Source organism: Anabrus simplex, chromosome 2, assembly GCF_040414725.1.
Source record: "Anabrus simplex isolate iqAnaSimp1 chromosome 2, ASM4041472v1, whole genome shotgun sequence".
NCBI classification, from domain to species: domain Eukaryota; kingdom Metazoa; phylum Arthropoda; class Insecta; order Orthoptera; family Tettigoniidae; genus Anabrus; species Anabrus simplex.
Genome location: NC_090266.1, coordinates 316979517 through 316997025, shown reverse-complemented (window position 1 = coordinate 316997025; position 17509 = coordinate 316979517). Strand labels below are relative to the sequence as shown.

The 17509-nt window shown below is 42.3% G+C and overlaps 1 protein-coding gene across 4 annotated transcripts in view; it reads right to left on the bottom strand.

Annotated features, from left to right (window-relative positions):
- The window catches only part of ATPCL (ATP-citrate synthase), a 498463-nt gene that overhangs the window by 283967 nt on the left and 196987 nt on the right, over positions 1-17509 (bottom strand). The window contains exon 1 of one of the 4 annotated variants that reach the window (XM_067140649.2): positions 12719-12837. The exons of the other annotated variants lie outside the window; for them this stretch is intronic. The gene's annotated coding sequence lies outside the window, so the exon portion shown is untranslated. Of the gene's footprint in view, positions 1-12718; positions 12838-17509 lie in introns of those variants that run through there. 4 annotated transcript variants of the gene reach the window in all.

Genomic DNA, 17509 nt, shown 5'->3' with positions numbered 1-17509 from the left:
TGCAACACATCCCCACACCCCCGCCTGTCCCTATTAATCATTACCTCGGGTTCCGAAAATCAACAAAATAGAACCGAGGTCCTATTCCATTATTCCATGCACACAGTATTCAGGCGCAGCCGGCCTACTTTAAGCACTCTAATTTGTTCAAAGTAAACGTGCCGGCCCACCTCGACACTCAATGAAGAGCACCGCGGTAGGATTTCATCGGGGTCCGCCTACGGCGCGCAGGAACTGCACGCGGATAACCACGGCGGCCGCGCGCTTTCGACTCGCCACCACCGGCAGGACGTCCCACGAACCATGCCAGTTAGACACCGACGAGCGATGAACCGACAGCGTGGGACACAAATCCAACGACGAGCTTTTTAACCGCAACAACTTTAATATACGCTATTGGAGCTGGAATTACCGCGGCTGCTGGCACCAGACTTGCCCTCCAATGGATACTCGTTAAAGGATTTAAAGTGAACTCATTCCGATTACGGGGCCTCGGATGAGTCCCGTATCGTTATTTTTCGTCACTACCTCCCCGTGCCGGGAGTGGGTAATTTTCGCGCCTGCTGCCTTCCTTGGATGTGGTAGACGTTTCTCAGGCTCCCTCTCCGGAATCGAACCCTGATTCCCCGTTACCCGTTACAACCATGGTAGGCGCAGAACCTCGACAGTTGATAAGGCAGACATTTGAAAGATGCGTCACCGGTACGAGGACCGTGCGATCAGCCGAAAGTTATTCAGAGTCACCAAGGCAAATGGACCGGACGAGCCGACCGATTGATTTTGATCTAATAAAAGCGTCCCTTCCACTTCTGGTCGGGACTCTGTTTGCATGTATTAGCTCTAGAATCACCACAGTTATCCAAGTAAAGTGGTACGATCTAAGGAACCATAACTGATTTAATGAGCCATTCGCGGTTTCACCTTAATTTGGCTTGCACTGAGACATGCATGGCTTAATCTTTGAGACAAGCATATGACTACTGGCAGGATCAACCAGGGAGCTGGCTAGCTCGAGAGCCGAAACCGAGCGTCGTAGCCCGCCGCCGACGAGTGCGGCCTGAGGGACACAGACTTGCTTTGCTCCGTTGGCCAACCGAGTGGCCACCAACTAAAATGTCATAGGCCGCCGAGCACGGGCTCTCACCCGGCCGGGCGTGCCTTCACTAAGGATCGGGTCCCTTCACCATCCATCGTCACATCTCCACTTCCTCCTCCACCATGTTTTACCGTTGCTTGTTAATTGCCTGTTTTCAGTTCCTCGTAACGTTTCCGCCACACAAATTACTTTCCATCAGACCCGAAGACGTTGAACTTTGACTCATCAACAAATAACAAACATATCCTTCCACCAAGCGCTGGGTTTGTTTACGTAGGATTTTGCGAACTCTAGCCGCTTCTTTTTATTTACCACACTAATGTATGGTTTCCTCCTAGCTCTTCTCCCAAAGAATTCATTCCTTCTCAGTGCTCTTCGCACGGTTTTAGTACCCACTTTCCTTCCTCACTCCTCTAAAACAGCCGCTGCCAGTTTCGTTTCACATTCCGAAGCACAAACCGCTCCTCTCGATCTGTCAGCTTTCTTGGTCTGCCAGTCTGGCGAACTGAATCAATTCTGTTTTCATTCTTGAATCGTCTTATTATATCTCCAACTGTTGTTCTGCTTATGTTAAGCATCAGCGATATCTTTCTATGCGATTTACCTCGAGTATGATGGAATATCACGAGTTGGCGTTCTTCAAACATGGTGTTGGTATTATGTTGTCTTTTGCGCCCCATTTGATAGCAGTCCGCAACACTGCAGCAAATGACGTGTTGCGGACTGCTACCAAAAGGGGCACTGCACTACTGGACTGAACGATTTGCAGCGCTATGTGCCCTGTCGCTGTCAATGAACACAACGGCAAACCCGGCCTTTCCGGGTGACCGAACATACTTGAGGCGTGTCATTTCACCCATGTGCGCAATGTCCTTTCTTTTACAGCATACTGTGCATCAATGCTCCGTGATTCCTCTTCGGCACAAGCAACCACATGTAGTTCCATTACTTCGACACATTTGGTTTCACATTTTACTCATAGTTACATTATTGCGATCACGTTTTCGCGGATTCTATCAGTGGCCGAATATTTACGGTAGTGGCTGTAGTTCCATTACATGGACACATTTGGTTTCACATTCTGCTCATGGTTGCGTTATTGTCATCACTTTTTCGCGGATTTTATCAGTGGCCGAATATTTATGGTCAAAGTACTGGCCTTCGGTTCAGAGGGTCCCGGGTTCGATTCCCGGCCGAGTCGGGGATTTAACCTTCATTGGTTAATTCCAATGGCTCAGGGACTGGGTGTCTGTGCTGTCCCCAACATCCCTGCAACTCACACACCACACAAAACACTATCCTCCACCACAACAACACGCAGTTCCCTACACATGGCAGATGCCGCCCACCCTCATCGGAGGGTCTGCCTTACAAGGGCTACACTCGGCTAGAAATAGCCACACAAAATTATTATTATTATTATTATTATTATTATTATTATTATTATTATTATTATTAAGCAGTTTAAATGGCCGTTAAATCATATCATTGCTATTAATAGTGTGAAAGATTAATAAATGGGTGGAGCAGTATTTCATCGTACCACGAATTATACCGATTCTAGGTCGCTGACAGTACGTTTTTTGTTTGTTTCTTACGTCGCACGGGCACAGACATATCTGATGGCGACAATGGAATAGGACAGGGCTAGGAACGGGACGGAAGTGACCGTAACCTTACTTAAGGTACACATCATTCACCTGGTGTGGAAATTAGAAACCACGGAAAACCATCGTCATGGCTAAGGACAGCGGAGGTCGAACCACAATATGTACCAGGACGTCCCGAAACGGAGTAATTACGGTGAAACTTCAAGATGTCAAGCATAAACTACCAAATAGAAGAAAATTTAAGAATAAAATTAATTAATGGTGAGAAACGAAAATGGACAAACTCCTTTGTCCTAACTCATTATAGTCTGATAGCAACTGAAGACACATTAATTCCAATTTGTAATCTATATGAACAAGATAACTCGTTTGGTATGTCGAAAATATATCGACCATCCCATCAATTAATAATCCACTGCATTAATTGCTTTACGAAATTAAACGGACTTTCTCGACTGTTTTATAAAGGTAAATAATAATTTTGTGCGGCTATTGCTGGGATAGTGCAACCCTTGTAAGTCAGACCCTTTGATAAGGGAGGGCGGCGTCTGCCGTGTAAGAGAAACTGCATGTTAGTGTTAATTGTGGATGTGAGCTGGAAGTATGCTGGAGACAACACTAACAGTCTCCGAGCCACGGAAATTAACAGTTCAAGATTAAAATCTCTCAACCAAACCGGGAATCGAACCCGGGGCCCCTAGAACGGAAGCCAAAACGCTGACTACTCAGCCACGTAGCCGAACATAAAGGTAAATTAATTATCCCGTTGCAGTGTCTTTCAACCACTTTCTGTGCACCTATTTTCAGCAACAGACTCTACAGACACAGTAATATTTGATACTTTGTCTATACGTTCCAAAAGAAAAAGAAAAGGAAAATATTCAGTTTGGCACACCTTCAACCAGCACATTTAGATATAATAATTTGGCGTGCAACCCCCATGATTGCCATTATCCATAACGAACAAGTAAGTGCCAAGACAAGTGTGTAATATAGGCTTGTAAATCGATGTTGGTGAAGATGATGATGATGATGATTGCTGTCTAAAGGGGCCTAACAGTTAGGTCATCGGTCCCTAATGGTACGAGGTGAACGAAACGAAAATTAAAACGTCAAAACAATAAGTGGATCCAATTCAAATTCCTTAATTACTGGGATGATACACATTATCTAAAAGGGTCCAAAATACAGGTCACCGGCCCCTCATAATGATACTAATCGCTGGTAAAGCAGAACCATGGTGTTCCTCCTATAGTGGTACTAAACAGAGGTAACGTAGGCTCATGGTGTTTCTCGCATGGTGGTACTAATCACAGGTAATGTAGACGCATGGTATGTCACTCACAATGGCACCACTCAGAGGTAACACAAACCCATGGTGTTTCACACATAAGGGTACTATTCACAAGCAACGCAGACCCATGGTGTTCCTCACATAGTGGGCCTAATCACGGGCGCCGGTATTCCCGTGGTGTTCCTCACTTAGTTGAACTAATCACAGGCCACGTATACTCATGGTGTTGCTCACATAGTGATACTAACCATAGGCAATGTAGACCCACGGTGTATCACACATTATGGCAACGCCCACAGGCAACACAAACCCAGGGTGTTCCTCACATAACGGTACTACTACTCTCAGGCAACGCACACCCATGGTTTTACTCACATAGTGGTACTAATCACGGGCGCCAACCAAACCCGTGGTGCTTCTCACTTAGGGCGTGTACTACGACAGCCAGATAAAAGTGCGAAATTTATGTGGAAGTTTGCACATTTATCTGGAAGTTCGGTTGAAAATACGTACTACGACTTTCGTTTATGTGCAATCTGGGAGAATATTCTCGAAGTTGGAGAGGAAGTTAACGTTCTTATCTGGGACTTTCCTCCTATCGGGTACGCTACTGTAAGAATCAAGATGAATCTACATCTGCATGATGCTATACGAAAAATAAGTTGTTATAATGTAATATATGTATATATTTATAAAATATATCACGCTTCCTGTCCACCTATCACAGAATTTTTAAAGATTTCACAAGCTAGCAAGTTGTTTCTAGTGACTATGAGTTGCACGCAAGCAACTCAAGCAGCAAGCTTCCCAGGTAGCCGTAGTCGTTACGGCAACATCGTTTGATGCTGCCACACAGCTTTTTATGGGTTCGAGTCCCAATTGTCCAATATTTATTCACCTTCTAAATGATAGTCGGTAGCATACTGGAGGTGATAATACACATTTCCTAATCATTAGAGTGCGTGTCAAAAGCTTGGGTTCTATTCCAAATCTATCCGCGACGCACATATGGAGTAGGCTACAATGTATACGACGTTGTTCATGGTGATTCGTCCGTCGAATGATGACGTTAAGGAGGTGATATTTCTTTGACTTCGTAACAACTTGCTATGAAAGTGAGATAAATGCTGGCCAGTTACTATTCTAAAACTGTCTTGGAAAAAATAAACTAACTACTTATTAAATCAGCAATAATAAATTGAATTAATAATAACATTAATGATCCTACGCCGCATACAGTGGCATCAATTACGAATATAAACTTTTATTTCACTGTAAACGCGTATCTTCGTAAATAGTATTAAACAAAAAACAAAATTATACCGCGTGGTAGGAATTATTTGATAAGATACATAACCTGAATCTAAACTTTTGGGTCCAGGTTACATTTTCAGTCTTTATTTTCTACAACAATTTCTGAGTTTCGTTACATAGTTAATTAATATTAACATTTCTTCGTATGTGTAGATTTCAGTCCTAATTCTGTTTTTGACCTGAACTTCCACATTATAGCTTAACAAGAGTCTGATATTAGGCTCTAGTAATACAATTTCAAAAGGAATAGCGCTAAACGAACGAAAACACCAGGGAGCATGTATACCATCGCGCTAAATTTCACTATATTTTCAGTAACCTTATTACCAACGCAATAAAAATGTTACTAATCTTCCGCGTAATAATAACGTCGTTAAAATCCGTTGGTAATACGCAAGAAAGTATTTAACTTCTAGTTTGCAAAATTGCAGCCTATCTGACAGTCGTAGTACAGGCCCTTGGTGACATTAATCATAGGCAACGTAGACCGATGGTGTTTCTCATAAAGTGGTACTATTCATAGATAACGCAGACCCATTCTGAACACAGTGGAACCGACCGGTGGAATACACATGATAACCATTATCACAAACAACGCCCAAACCCGTAGTGTTTCTCGCAGAATTGTACTGCTCCTATGTAACGTAGACCCATGGTTTTCCTTGCAAGGTGGTACTAGTCGCAAGTAACGTCGACCAATGGTGTTCCGCACGCAATGGTGCTAATCACAGGTATTCTCATGGTAATAATGACAACATCCCTTGGTCGCCCCTTTTAGTCGCCTCTTACGACAGGCAGGGGAAACCGTGGGTGTATTTATTGTACGTCTGCGTCCCCCACGCACAGGGGGTGACTTGTAAATCCCCCTTTCACTTCCTTCACAAAATCAGATTCTCCGTATGTAAAGTTAATCTGCATTTCTGCTTTCTGAAGAGGTAGTTGAGTTTTCTTGAATATATTATCTCAACAGACGTCAATATTTAGTGACGCAATACCAGCATGGGCAGTGTGTGATAATTAGACTGAGGATTTATATGCAGTAAAAATGTCCAAACTATGCATGGCAGTATGTATTAAGAACCTTAAGATATGCATTAAAACCTTAAAATTTGACACTTTAGATCGGTTATGCATTACAAATTAAAAGTTTTAAACAATAATGATTAATTGCAGTATATACATGAATAAAGGTCCAGGGGATAATAAGATATTCAAATAGTCCTTACCATACTTTTACTGCGAAACTTGTTTAATCATAGAGTTACAAGAATGTTTAAAATAATTTTTTGCCGCAGTTCAAATGACAATAAACCACAGGAGTGTTTTTTTCCAAGTTTTAGGTTTGCAGCAACGTCGTTTATCAGTAAATACAAGCCTGTATACTGAAAACGAACATTCACTATCACAGCTTGTAACTAAGGAAGACTTAAGAAACGAGGAACTCTTGGAAGTTCCCCAATATGTAATCTAGTCCGGCTCCTTGGCTCCACGTGCACCTTCAGCACAGATGCCACTTTCCATATGTACATCAGTCCTGAATTTTTCTGGCATACCGTTCTGAACTTTTCATAAAATCGTTCCATGGGTGCAGCGTTTAGCTTGGCTTCCATATAATGTCACTACTGCCATGGAATCCCGGAGAGGCAGACTCCTAGTGCTATTCTAAGGCCCGTATTCACCAACGCGAGTAAAAGCTTTTGTCTTAGTTTAATGCTACGTAAACCGAGATAACAGTTAAGTTTGTATTCATCAACATTATCTGGGTTGAAAATTTGACCGGAGATTGGTTGACCAGTAAAATTAGAAATCTGAGATAATAGCCTTCCAAGATGGCTGATCGTAGACGGCTGGAATATCTAATTGATAGAGAAAATCACAGCGACGAAATAATATGATCAAGATTATGCAATTAATAAACGTCCTAGGTGGATAAAAGTACGTGCGACATATTTCGAGGACTACAACGACACTGATTTTCAGAAACATTTTAGGTTAACTAAAGCTTCGATACTGTCAGTGTTATCCATTGATGGCGACTGGATGACCTTTTAATGAAGAGTTAAGGAATAATGCCGTATTTTCTGAGTGGCATATACATTGTGTAGGTTATTATTTGTTTTCTTATTTCTATGATGTTACTGCTTTCTGCCAGGAAATTCGATAATAATTCACTCTTTTGGAAAGTCATATTAGGCCTCTTTTTTTCATTTCTGGTCAATAGCTGACATGATTTATGACAAATTATTTGCAAACTCCGAATAAAATCATAAACTTGTTTACATTTCGACAGTGGTGGCAGTACATAGTCATTTGTTTTCCGTGCGTCAGTATGAAAAATTTAAGGTTCAAATTCAGACTGAAACTAAAACTTAGTTTTGGTAAACCGAGATCATAAATTCTGTGATGAATACAGAAGTGAGCGTTATCTGAGATAATTACCTATATTATCCGAGTTTTGGAAATCTAAGATAACAGCAAAAGTATTGTTGGGAGATCAGAAGAATGCACATGCCCGGTGAGGGACGGGGCGAAGGGGTTTTCACCAGCAGAGCCAGTGACGCAATGGTTACCATAGCAACTCCGCTACTACCCATGCGACTTTATATTATCTTCTACTGGCAACTCTTCGCCCTTGTCAGTTGTAATCCAGCAAACTGCGAAGTGTGAGTCAATGTTTTCGTGTAGCAGATAAGAGCAGATAAGAGCCGATCTGTCCGGGCAGAACAGGAAGTTCGTGCTCGCAGGCCACATTCCTCATTCTTGCATTCTTCTCATCTCTACACAGTAACTGACGTTGGTGAATACGGGCCTAAGTCGTGTTAAGCCTGGACTAAGCCGGTACCAACTATGGATATAAGAGTGGACGAACGCTTTTCTTATTCACATACGGTTTCTTCCGTTAGTCCGAGGATGATCCGGCCTTAGTCTGGACTAACTACAGTCCTGGTCCAGAGGTAATTAGCTGAAATTAAATGAAATGAAATGAAAATGGCGTATGGTTTTTAGTGCCGGGAGTGTCCGAGGGCATGTTCGGCTCGCCAGGTGCAGGTCTTTTGATTTGACACCCGTAGGCGACCTGTGCGTCGTGATGGGGATGAAATGATGATGAAGACGACACACACACCCAGCCCCCGTGCCAGAGAAGTTAACCAATGATGGCTAAAATTCCCGACCCTGCCGGGAATCGATCCCGGGACCCCTGTGACCAAAGGCCAGCAGAGGAGTATATTTATTAACTTTGAGTTCGTACGTGAAATTGCATTAATGCACGAGAAATGAGATACGAGAAGACGTATGGAAAAATTCCAATGCTGTTCCTGAAGTACGATTGTATTAATTTCGAGAATGGAAATAGTTCCCCAAGAGATATGATAGAACTTGTTCGTTCTAACCTATACGAGCATGTTTCCAATAGAGAGACCAGCCGAATAAAGTTAGTTACGATATCTCAGTTACCATCGCTTGAATCACTACATCAAGTTTCTTCCCGATAGTGGCAGATTATTGGTAATGAGAACATTTCACGGCATTGCTAAGTTCCTTGAGTTGTATCGGTATAACTGTATCTATTAATAGCCTATAACATGTGTAACTTAGTCAGGCTCCTTGGCTGAATGGTCAGCGTAGTGGCCTTCGGTTCCCGGCCGGGTCGGGGATTTTAACTTTGCACTTGCGGTCGTCTTAATACACATCTTCGTTTACGTACAACAAAACACACTACAAACTACCACAGAAACACTCATAGTGAATAACTCCCTCGACATTTGGTTGGCGTCAGGAAAGGCATGCGGCCGTAAGTCGTCTTCTTCTTCTTCTTCTTCTTCTTCTTGTTGTTGTTTTTTCGTATAGGCCAGCTAAGGACCACGACATTCAACCATTGCATTTTGGAATGGGCTTTGATGTTTGCCCAGTAGTTGCGCATCCTCAGGCTGTGTTGCTCCTTCCTCTCCTTTGTCCAAAGGGCGCCAGTCTTCTTTGTTGGTAGTCTGTCCTGGAACTTCTTATGTTTAAGCATCTTCCTGAGTGCTGTCCGATCCTTTAAGATCCTTCTGTTATTCCCAGTTCCTGTAGATCTTTATCCACTTCGATCAACCATGGTGACTTGGTCTTTCTATTTTGCCAGTAGCTGAGAATCCGGTTGGTCAACCTGGTAGGATGCATCCAGTAGACGTGCCCATAGAATGCTAGGCGTCTCTTCCTTGCTACATTCGTTATTCCTTCACAGTACTTGTAGAGCTCTTGGTTAGGCCGTCTTTTATAACTGTCCCCTTCCTTGACCGGCCCCGGTATCTTCCTCATTATCTTTCTTTCCCGGATTTCAAGTTTTTCCATGAGTCCCTTCCTGTTGAATGTTAAACATTCTGAAGCACATAAGGCTTCAGGGCGGATGACTGTCTGGTAGTGCTTCATCTTCGTATTACGAGAGAGACACTTTTTATTATAGGTATTCTTGGTCAGTTGGTAGGCCATTTCAAGCCTGTTAACTCGAGTTGACAAAGCTGTTCCTTCAGAGAGATTGGATTCCAACCATTCTCCCAAGTACTTAAACCTGTTTGTTTTCCTGATCTCTCCCTGTTCCAGATGCAACGTACAAGGAAATTCGTCGATGTTCGTGATGAATTGTGTTTTTTTGAGAGACACATGTAGCCCAACCTTTGCTGCTTGTTGTCTGAGAACATTTAATTGTTTCACTGAAGTTTCTATTGAATTAGATATAAGGGCCAGGTCATCAGCATATGCCAGACAGTCAACATTGAGCTCATTGCGCTTATGTCCCAAATAAATGCCACTTGGAATCTCCATTCTAGCTAACTCCTTTCGCCACTCTCTTATTACTTTTTCCAAGGCACAGTTAAAGAGGAGAGGGGACAAACCATCTCCCTGTCTCACTCCCGATTTAATTTCAAAACTTTCTGATATGGTTCCTCTGAAGTTTACTCGTGACCTGGTGTTGCTTAAAGTCTGTTTGATTAGGTTATGGGTCTTCTCATCAAGTCCTAGTTCCTGCAAATTCTTCATAAGAGTAGGTCTGTCTACTGACTCATACACCACTGTAAAGTCGACGAAAATGACAACGTATTTCTTACCGGCCATTTTTGCTTGATGTAAGTCATCATTATAAATTCGTTCTAAGTTATTGGAGCCATACATGGGAGACACATTCGCATTCAAAATCCTGGAGGGGAAGACGTACAAATTTATATTAACATAAAAGTGTGGTTTTCGCTGAGTGTTCAGGTAACATAATTAATAACTTGCACATAATAAATAAATCGTACATGCTATTACAACACTGTTTACAATTTGCTTTACGTTGCACCGACACAGACAGGTCTTATGGCGACGATAAGATAGGAAAGGTCTAGGAGTGGGAAAGAAGCGGCCGTGGCCTTAATTAACGTACAGACCCAGCATTTGCCTGGTGTTAAAATGGGAAACCACGGAAAACCGTCAGGACTGCCGACAGTGGGGTTCGAACCCAATATCTCCCGGATGCGAGTTCACAGCTGCGCTCCCCTAATCGCATGGCCAACTCGCCCGGTTACAGCATTGTCAGCGTTTCTTAGTGATAATATTGTCCGACTCGTTGGCTGAATGGTCAGCGTACTGGCCTTCGGTTCAGAGGGTCCCGGGTTCCATTCCCGTGCCGGGTCGGGGATTTTAACCTTAATTGGTTAATTTAATGACTCGGGGGCTGGGTGTGTGTGGCGTATTCAGCATTAGAATCATCCTAGGTAGCGCCCCCATCTTCACAGACATGCAGATCGCCTAATAGGCCGTCTACGAGAAAAAGACCCGCACCAGGACTCTCCGGAGGCCATACGCCATTATTATTAGTGATAATATTGTTCTAGGTTCTAGATCACATTGTACCAAGTTGGAGGGGAAGCGTTCACGAGACCCTACAAGTACTAATCAACTCCAGTTTGCTTCCCAAATCTTTTCATCGCCATCCATTATCAATCACATGTCAATAGAAAACGAACTCGAGTTGTTGCAGACGTCACGAACATGACAAACCTTTGCCAGGAAGGAGATCCAGCTAATCTCAAGATACCGATCTCTCGTATTTGAGCATCTTTAGAGGTGAATGCTTGTGCAGTGTTATATTATCGCAGATAACTGTATCTTCCACCGCTTTTCCCACGCCCCGGTGGGGTCACGGGTGTGAACTGTCACATACTTGTAGACTTGCCCCTGTTTCACGGCCGGATGCGCTTTATGACACCAATCCTAAGTGGAGAGATGTACTCACTGTTCCGTGTGTCTGCGGTAGTTTATATTGGGATGTGTTATGCGTGTACCCAGAGGAGTGTGTTGGGACAAACATCCAGTACCTGAGTCAGAGGAATCACCCAGGCGCGATTAAAATCCCCTGTCTCGGCCGGGAATCGAACCCGGGAACTTCTGAACCGAAGGCCATCAACGCTAAACATTCAGCCAAGGAGCCGAAAAAAGAGTTAATTGAATAATATCATTTAAAGCCATGAGTGGTTTTCATGAGATTTGTCTCGCCTTCAGCCAGCCCCGTCGTGCTGGGGAAGCGTGCCTGAAGCCCCAGGATCGATTCTTAGCAATTCCAATAGAGGAACGGTCGATATAACAGACAGAGGACCCGGTCACAAAAGCCAAGCAAAACGGTTAAAGATATCGTCACGCTGTCCACGTTACACTCCAATATGCGCAAACCAACTGGCTGAACAGCAGTCGTCTCGACATGCCAAGGCCCAAAAATGGATTAAGTAAAGGTTTCTATTCTTTTAGGCTCTCTTTCAATTGGCGTTTCACTTCATCCGCTATTCTAGTACGATCGATTACATAATTAGTACCCCCAATGGCGCAAAAGCCCCGAAGGACCATGGCCTAACAAGAGACCGCTGCTCAGCCCGAAGGCCTGCAGATTGCGAGGTGTCCTGCGGTCAGCACGACGGATCCTCTCGGCCGTTATACTTGGCTTTCTAGACAGCGGCCGCCATCTCACCGTCATACAGCTCCTCAATCGTAATCACGTAGGCTAAGTGGACCTCGAACCAGCCCTCAGATGCAGGTAAAAATCCCTGACCTGGCCGGGAATCGAACCCGGGGCCTCTGGGTAAGAGGCAGGCACGCTACCCCTACACCGCGGGGCCGGCACATCATTCGTAAGAAACGAAAATATTCTGATTCAGAGACCAGGCTTCACGTACCTAAGAATTAGAAGTTATGTTTAAAAATACCTATCAACCTTATCCAAAGGTTGAAAATTTTATCCTAAGTAAGATTATATTCTACATAAAGAAATCTTAAATTCCAATAATGTAAACTGTGAACAATTTTGGCTTCCTCTATTACTAAATCACTCCGTTAATCGATTAAATCCTAGAAAAGAGCCATGTATAAATATGAATTATTTTAAAAACTTACAACGGACAAGCACAGCTTATTAGAAGGACCTAAACACAACCAGGAAATCTTCAGCTGTTAAATACCTAACCGAGACTGAAGGTGTATAACACAACGCTTAAGTTGATAAGTTAACGAAGACTTGTGGGAGATGATGAGCGTCTCAGGGACACAGCTGCTAAATAATTCACCGCCATATGTTATATACAATGCAACAAATGCCATTTATATACACTTCAAGTAGAAATGTCATTTGCCACAATACATCTCTATAAGGTGCATGTTCCTCGGTCTTAAAGACGTATTGTTGTGTAAAACTAGTTAAATGGATGCTACGTGCTGAATGAGTCAGCATAGGGACAGAAGTTATTTTATTACCGCATCTAAAATTCAGCATACCAAAGGAATGAATGAAATAATGCAATAGTTCGCTCCTTAATTCATGCATTAATCACCAATTCACTCATTCAATCATGCATTCATCCAACAGATTCCAAGAAGGACATTACAAGAATCATTAATGAACAAGAGGAGTGTGTATATGAGGATCTTCAAAAGGCAGAAGTATTCAGCCAGCAAAATGTAAAGTATGTTGGTTACAAGGATAATAATGACCAGATAGAGGAGATGACTAATGCTAAAGAAGTATTAAAATTTACCTATAATAAAACATTTACAATAAGATACAACAGTTGAAAACTAAAAAAACCGCGCCTCGAATTGGTAAGATTTCTGGGAATATACTAAAGATAATGGGTTGAGATATAGTACCATATCTGAAGTAGCCTGCGTATTTGATTATTGTTTGCATGAAAGAGCTATACAAAATGAGTGTAGAGTTGCTATAATAGCCCCTGTGTATAAAGGAAAGGGTGATAGACATAAAGCTGAAACTTACAGGCCAGTCAGTTTTACATGCATTGCATGTAAGCTTTGGGAAAGCATTCTCTCTGATTATATTAGACATGTATGCGAAATTAATAACTGGTTCGATAGAAGGCAGTTCGGGTTTAGGAAAGATTATTCCACTGAAGCTCAACTTGTAGGATTCCAGCAAGGTAGAGCAGATATCTTGGATTCAGGAGGTCAAACGGACTGTATCGCGACTGACCTGTCAGACATTTGATAGGGTGGATCATGGGAGACTACTGGCAAAAATGAGTGCAACTGGACTAGACAAAAGAGTGACTGAATGGGTTGCTATATTTCTAGAAAATAGCTTTTAAACAATTAGAGTAGGCGAAGCTTTGTCTGACCCTGTAATAAATAATTAAGAGGGGAATTCCTCAAGGCAGTATTATTGGATCTTTATGTTTTCTTATCTATATAAATGATAGGAGTAAATTAGTGGAACCATAGAGGCGGATGATGTTATTCTGTATAGGGTAATAAATAAGTTACAATATTGTGAGCAACTGCAAAATGACCTCGATAATGTTCTGATAGCGTGAGATAGACAGCAGGCAATGGTATGATGATAAACGGGTTAAAAGTCAGGTTGTGAGTTTCACAAACAGGAAAAGTGCTGATTCCTCCCCGTGGTGCCCCTGGATAGGTACAGGTAACTGTGTTGCCAGTACTGAACTGAACGCCAGCTTTTGGTAGCCAGACTATCACTTGTGATCTCCTGGCTAATGGTACACGAAACGAACGATACTAGCTCTTTTCAGAGCCAATGTGCAAAGCCCTTGGGAACTGTTCTGAGAGTCCTTCAAATCAACATCGAAGGAATCAGTAGATCTAAAAGTGACTACCTTTCCAAACTGGCATTGGAAAATAATGTTGATGTAATATGCATTCAGGAAACTCATGCCTCTGATCAATCTCAGCTTCGTTCAAGAGGAAACATTCCTGGATACAAGTTACTGGGAGCTACTTATCATCAGTCTTATGGAACTGCAACCTTTGTTCGAATTTCCATCACCTGCACTTATTTAGTCTTTGCTAATTCTGAAGCAAAACATTTTCAACATCACTACAAAAGTTAATGATGTATCGATCATAAATATTTATAAACCTCCAGGAATTCAGTGGCCTAACAGTGTTCTTCAAACAATCTCTCACCCATCTATCTATGTGGGTGATTTCAATAGTCATCATACTCTGTGGGGTTATAGATATAGTGATCAATGTGGAGAAAAACTTATAGAGTGGGCAGAGCTTTGTAACATGCAACTGATTTTCAATCCAAAAGACAAACCTACATTCAAGTCAGGAAGATGGGACCCAGAAACCAATCCTGACTTGTGCTTTGCTTCATGTGATCAGGGATCAAGCTTACCTGTGTTTCGTAAAGTTCTTATGATCTTTCCACATAGTCAACATCGACCTGTCCTCCTGGAAATTGGAATGCAGATTCCTATTATAAGATCTTCTCCACTCCCTCGCTGGAACTTTAGTAAAGCTAGCTGGGAGAGCTATTCAGCTGATCTTGACAGTACCATACGATGGATTCCTCCTGAGGTTAGTAACTACTCTAGGTTTGTGAAAGCTATTCTAACATGTGCTAAAAGACATATTCCCCGTGGAGTGAGAAAGGACTTTATACCAGGGTGGGATGAGGCTTGTGAACTATTTTATAAAGATTTCCAGAGGAGTGGTGAAAAAGATGTAGCTGACGAGCTCATTCATAAACTAGATGAAGCTAGACGACGCAGATGGAAGGAAACCATGGATACACTGGACTTCAGACACTCAAGTCGAAAAGCTTGGAGCCTCCTGAAGAAGCTAGGAAGAATACCTCACAGTCCCCAGCTGAAACTAGAGGTTTCACCTAATCATATTGCCAGTCGCATTGCCAGTTTGTCCAAATCCAAGCCAGACAAATTACACAAAAGGTTTATTAAAAATGAACTGTCTCATTTGAGAAAGCAGTACACTACTTCTTCAAACATTTCTGCTCCTTTTACTGAGCAAGAGCTTTTGCTTGCCCTAAATGAATTGAAAAATAGAAAATCCCCAGATTTTGTTGGTATACACCCAGAATTTTTGAAGCACTGTGGAAGAAATGTAAGGAACTGTCTAGTGCAGTTTTTCTCTAACATACTCCGAACAAGTCAACTCCCTTCAGAGTTTAAACGAACTAAGATACTAGCTATCTTAAAACCTGGTAAACATACGGATTCTGTCGAAAGCTACAGACCAATTGCCTTAATGAGTGTCTGCTTTAAGCTCTTGGAACAGCTTATCTACAATAGAATAAGCCCTCTAATTTTTAGAATCATTCCAATCGAACAAGCTGGTTTTAGACCTCAACGTAGTTGTGAAGATCAGGTGCTTGCTCTGACAACACATATTGAGACAGGTTTTGAAAAGCAATTAAAGAGTGGAGCAGTGTTTATTGATCTAACAGCTGCATATGATTCAGTGTGGAGAGAAGGTATTGTGTATAAGTTCTTTAAACTGACAAAGTGTGGTCAAATGTCGCGTCTGATTAACAATATGCTCTCAAATAGAATTATCCAGGTAGTCATGCATACAAATCACAGCAAAATAAAGGTACTTAACAATGGTCTACCTCAAGGATCTGTTCTCTCTCCATTACTGTTTAACCTGTATATTGCAGACATACCTGTCACGAGCTCTCGTCAATTTGCTTACGCCGACGATCTGGCAATAATTAGTCAGCATGTGGATGCTAATGTGATAGAGAGAACTTTAAATGCAGACCTGGATGTTGTGTGTGCATACTTCAAAACGTGGTGCTTGAAACCACCCTAGTAAAACGGAAACCTGCTTCTTCCATTTAAATTACCGACAAGCGAATATCACCTTGAAAGTGTCACTTAATAGAAGTCTTCTCCCACACAATGCCAACCCCAAATATCTTGGAGTTGCTCTCGACCGAACGCTATCATACAGTAAACATCTAACCAACCTAGCAGCCAAATTAAGGTCACGCAACATCATCATCCACAAGCTTGCTGGCTCCACATGGGGAGCTTCTGCATCTACTTTGCGTACTTCAGCTATGGCGCTGGTGCTTTCCACAGCTGAGTACTGTTCTTCAGTTTGGATCAACAGCTCTCATACTAAAAAGGTGGACTCGGTCCTGAATGAAACAATGCGTGTCATAAGTGGCACAGTGAAATCTACTCCTCTTTTCCGGTTGCCAGTGCTCAGCCACATAGAACCTCCTAGAATTAGAAGATTGAACAACTTGTACAGAAAATACAATAAGATATTAACCAATCCTGATCTCCCTATCCATAAAGATGTTAACGTCAGATTCAGTCGCCTCAAATCAAGATCTCCTCCTATTCAAACAGCACAGGAACTTGTTAGGAGGGATTTCAATCCAAAAACTGATTGGCAACAAGAGTGGAACAGCGTAGCTCCGATTCAATGGCAGACACTGTTCAATTATAAGAATCTTCCAGCTGGCTTTGATTTGCCCCGCAAGACATGGGTAGCCCTCAACAGAGTACGTACTAACCATGGGAGATGTGGATCAATGATGTTTAAATGGGGTATGAGATCATCTCCAGCCTGTGACTGTGGTGCAGTTAAGCAGACCATCAACCATATTGTCACCGAATGCATTGGAAGGGCATTCGCTGGATCCAGCCAGGACTTTATGGTGGCTTCTTCTGAGGCCATACAATGGCTAGAGAACTGAGATCTAACTCTTTGAACCCTTTTGCTTGCACGATTGTTTTCAATGTTATGTGTTTATCTTGTAATTATGTATATAATATTTTGTGTTGTATATCTAATCTTTGTATTGTTTTGTGTACGTTACCATACGCTAATAATAATACTGCGTTGATGGGGTGAACATTCCTTATGGGGATCATTGTAAATAGCTAGGTG